Source organism: Micropterus salmoides, unplaced genomic scaffold (assembly GCF_014851395.1).
Source record: "Micropterus salmoides isolate LMB-PRFRI ecotype aquatic unplaced genomic scaffold, ASM1485139v1 Ms_hic_scaffold_8, whole genome shotgun sequence".
Taxonomy (NCBI): Eukaryota; Metazoa; Chordata; class Actinopteri; order Centrarchiformes; family Centrarchidae; genus Micropterus; species Micropterus salmoides.
Genome location: NW_024044570.1, coordinates 18,410,355 through 18,414,086, shown reverse-complemented (window position 1 = coordinate 18,414,086; position 3,732 = coordinate 18,410,355). Strand labels below are relative to the sequence as shown.

The following is a 3,732-nucleotide window of genomic DNA, read 5'->3' as shown; positions in this document are numbered from 1 at the left end:
TAACACAAATGCATCAACGAAGTATGAGTGCTTATGCTTTCCCTGAAGGCACTATGTCCTAACTTCAGCTTTAGCTATGCTCTACAACTATTTTCCTGGGCAGCACTAAACTGTAATGGATTTTAAATCTCCTCCAATATACGCTTCGCTCTGTGAATCAGGGGCTGAGGAACATCACACCTCTTGCATAGCAAGTACAGCAGGATGCTAGGTCTTTGTGCCACAGGATAGAGAGCCATTGATGTCCAAGTCCGTTCAGTGAAAGCCCACTCCAGCTGCTTTGCAGGGAAAAGGCGTGACATGACCTCATGAAACATCCACTATTTCAAAGAACAAGAGCAATTCTCAGTGTTGCAAAGTAAATGTGGCACTGAAATCAGCTGCCAACAAGGGATGAATTATAACTGCAACAATGGGACATTTGCATTGTTTACACCTTCATCATCTACACAATGTTTCATGGATTCGGGGTAGTGTGTGACACACAGAGGCACAGCGAAAAACCCTCTGACATGAAGAGGTAAGGAGTCAGCACTCACAGCCGCAGCAGAGTAATGTAGTGAAGCACAGCAGATTAAATGCTACTCAGGATAAATCAGTGCAGGTCATTCAAGGGCTGCGAGTGACTCTGTTTCACTGCAGCACCTAAAACATGTAGTCTTTAATTAAATACTCAGAAAAAAAAAGATATCTATCTGGTGGTAAGATAGGTTAACACAGCCAAAATACTTAACAAGGTGCTTCCCTGTGTGAGGTGAAAAGAAAGGCAAGTGGGTTCAAAGCTCAATATGTTCAAGGAGGTGATTTACTGCAGAAGAAAGTATTTATAGAATTGAGTAAATCACACTATCAGAGAGATCTTGAGTTGCCACTTATTACTATGAGGACAGTTCACAGTAAGTGCTTCATCAGAGGAGGAGGTTGTCCAGAAGGCAGGAATTCTTTACTATTTCATTGCACTAAGCAATGACTAATCCAGACTTTCTACATTTAACCTGATCAATGTGCATTTGCATTAATTTCCCACCAAGTCGCAGCTAAATAAACGATGCTGTTAACATTTCCCCACTGTGCTTAGAGGCCACGCAGTCTCATTCTCATTTAACCCAACACAAATACATCAAATCCCTACTCGAAAAGAAGCACAAAGACACATGTACTGACCTTGTGTTTTCGTGCTCTACATTGTGTAAAGTGTGGTCGTGACTCCTGTGCCCTCGCAATGATGATGGTAATAGCTCCCTCCTCGCCTATGATGATGATCAGTGTGAGGGAAGCTCGGATCTTGCTGTGTGTAGGCTGCGCTTCTCCTTAGATTTGCGTTGGCCAAGCACCCGGTTCGCCATTCAGAAGAAAGCGCACGACGAAAACACCTACTCCGGACTGAAAACACCATCCTTCAGCAGAGACGACGAGGCTGTCAGTGAATCAGGAAGATAACGACATCCTCGGAGGGAAGCATAATGTGATTTCGGGGCTTCCCCCACAATCATACCAGGGGCTCCATGTGCCCGATAATAATAATAAGAGGTTCACGACCGGGAGCTGTCCAGGTGCTGAAAACCAGATTCCAGTGGCTACAGATGTGACGGGCAGCGCCGTCAACACGGAGGATACAGAGCTACATTTACAAAAAAAAACACAAAACAACAAGCATAATAATATATTAAATAAACCATATATCTAGTCTATATTCATATTAAGCCAGAGCTTAAGAGCCTGCAGACGTCCCTTTATGTATGCCAAGCTGGAAGCGTCGACGTAGAAAAACACTCTCGCTTCACTTCACTTCTTGAGCTTCAGAGTTCCTCGCGATAACAACCCACGCGCACGAAGAGAAAAAACACTAATACTCTTACAGTGACCTCAAGTGTTTCTGTGGCGCTCAATGGTGATTTTATGACGACTGAGTCTGTATTCAGTGTAGGCTAACAATGTCTGCAGCTTCACGATAATATTCCCAGGCAGTGGTGGCATGTACAATTTTGGGTACTTGTACTTTCCTTGACTTTTTAATACTTTATACTTCTTCTCCACTACAGTGCAGAGGTAAATATTGTAGTTTTAACTCCTACGCTACAATTATCTGACAGCTTACGTTACTGTGAAAATTAAAATGATTAACACAATATATGAACTAATGACTTATGATATAGGCCCTGTAGGTTATAGGTTAAGCTACCCACAGTGGACATTAGGGATGTACACTTTAATGCATCACTAATTATAGTCCAGTGATATAATATATATGATTCTGAAATGGGCCATTCGGCATAATGAGTACTAGGGCTGACCCCCAATAGTCGAAGATTCGATGTTTCGATGGGCGGAGCCTGATTCGACTTTCAATCTCACTGTAGAAGGTTCGCAGCGTAACAAGGATCATGCCATTTTGGCGATATGGGGGTGCTCAACGTCTGATTTTACATACAACTACCAGTTTTCTCCCAATAAGTTAATGTACAGCCGATTACAATATAAATTTCAACGTTTAAGGCTGTAAATAACATGTAAAAAGAATAAAACTTCCAATAAATGTTTTTTAAGTGCGTGAATAAATCCAAAATTGTAACTTAGGGTCCTCAGTGCGCATCTGTAGGCGTAGTGTGTGTGTGTGTGTGTGTGTGTGTGTGTGTGTGTCGCGGGTCTGTCGGATAATTAATCACCGCTGATTATATTGATTGTATTTTATTGTTTTTAAATAGCCGGCTAGTTGAAATAGACCCGCGAAGACCCGCGAAGAACCGCGACGTGCATGCAGTTGTCAGCAGCAGTAATGCACGTATAACTCTGCACAAGACCGGTGAATGACAGGCGAGAGAGAGAGAGAGAGAGAGAGAGAGAGAGAGAGAGAGAGAGAGAGAGAGAGAGAGAGAGAGAGAGAGAGAGAAGGGTCTTCAAAAAGCCTCAGTTTAGCTGGAAATTTACAGTGCAAGTTGAATGAATAGAGACTGCAGCTCTGCAGCTTCTCAAGATTAAAGAGGTGGTATTATGCTCATTTTCAGGTTCAAAATCTTAATTAGGGGTTGTACGAGAACAGGTTTACATGATTTAATTTTCAAAAAACACCATATTTTTCTTATACTGCACATTGCTGCAGCTCCTCTTTTCACCCCATGTGTTGTACGCTCCGCTCTTGAGCTACAGAGTGAGGCTTATGATACAGGGGGCAACTTTTTGAGCAATGTTGATGGGCAATCTTACCAGAGGCAAGTCCGACTATGTTTTAAATGGATAGCGGCGGTGCGGGGCAGGTAGTGGAGTGGTGGGGGAAGGGGATTACGATAGTAATCTTTACCCATTACCATTGACAAGTTGCCCTGCACGATTGCTGTAAAAGTTGCTCTGTATATCATCAGCTTAATGCATCTTACTTGTACAAAATCTTTGTTGGGAGTTGCACATGCGCAGTTCCCAGGTAAGGACTACTAGCCAATCAGAAGCAGAGAAGGGCGGGTTGTAAAAAACAAGTGTAATCCAAATCAAAGCCGCTTCAGACTGGCACCTTAACCTTAAGATGGTATAAGTTGCTTGCAAGTCCACAACCACACAACATCATTGTTCCACATCTTACCATCAGGACTAAACGTTGAACTGTTGCCGGTGTTCTGAAGATCTATGCCGCCTTGCCGAAAAATTCTACCATAGCGCAAATCGAAAGACTCGACTCTACTCGGCCCTGCTCCGTGTTCCATTGCAGATAGTACCCAATTGATTTGCCGCGACGCAATG

The 3,732-nt window shown here is 43.1% G+C and overlaps 1 protein-coding gene across 1 annotated transcript in view; it reads right to left on the bottom strand.

Moving 5' to 3' along the window:
- The window catches only part of tmem266 (transmembrane protein 266), a 32,190-nt gene extending 30,331 nt beyond the window's left edge, over positions 1–1,859 (bottom strand). The window contains exon 1 of the mRNA XM_038705965.1: positions 1,165–1,859. The gene's annotated coding sequence lies outside the window, so the exon portion shown is untranslated. The remainder of the gene's footprint in view (positions 1–1,164) is intronic.
- Between the last annotated feature and the right edge of the window lie 1,873 nt (positions 1,860–3,732).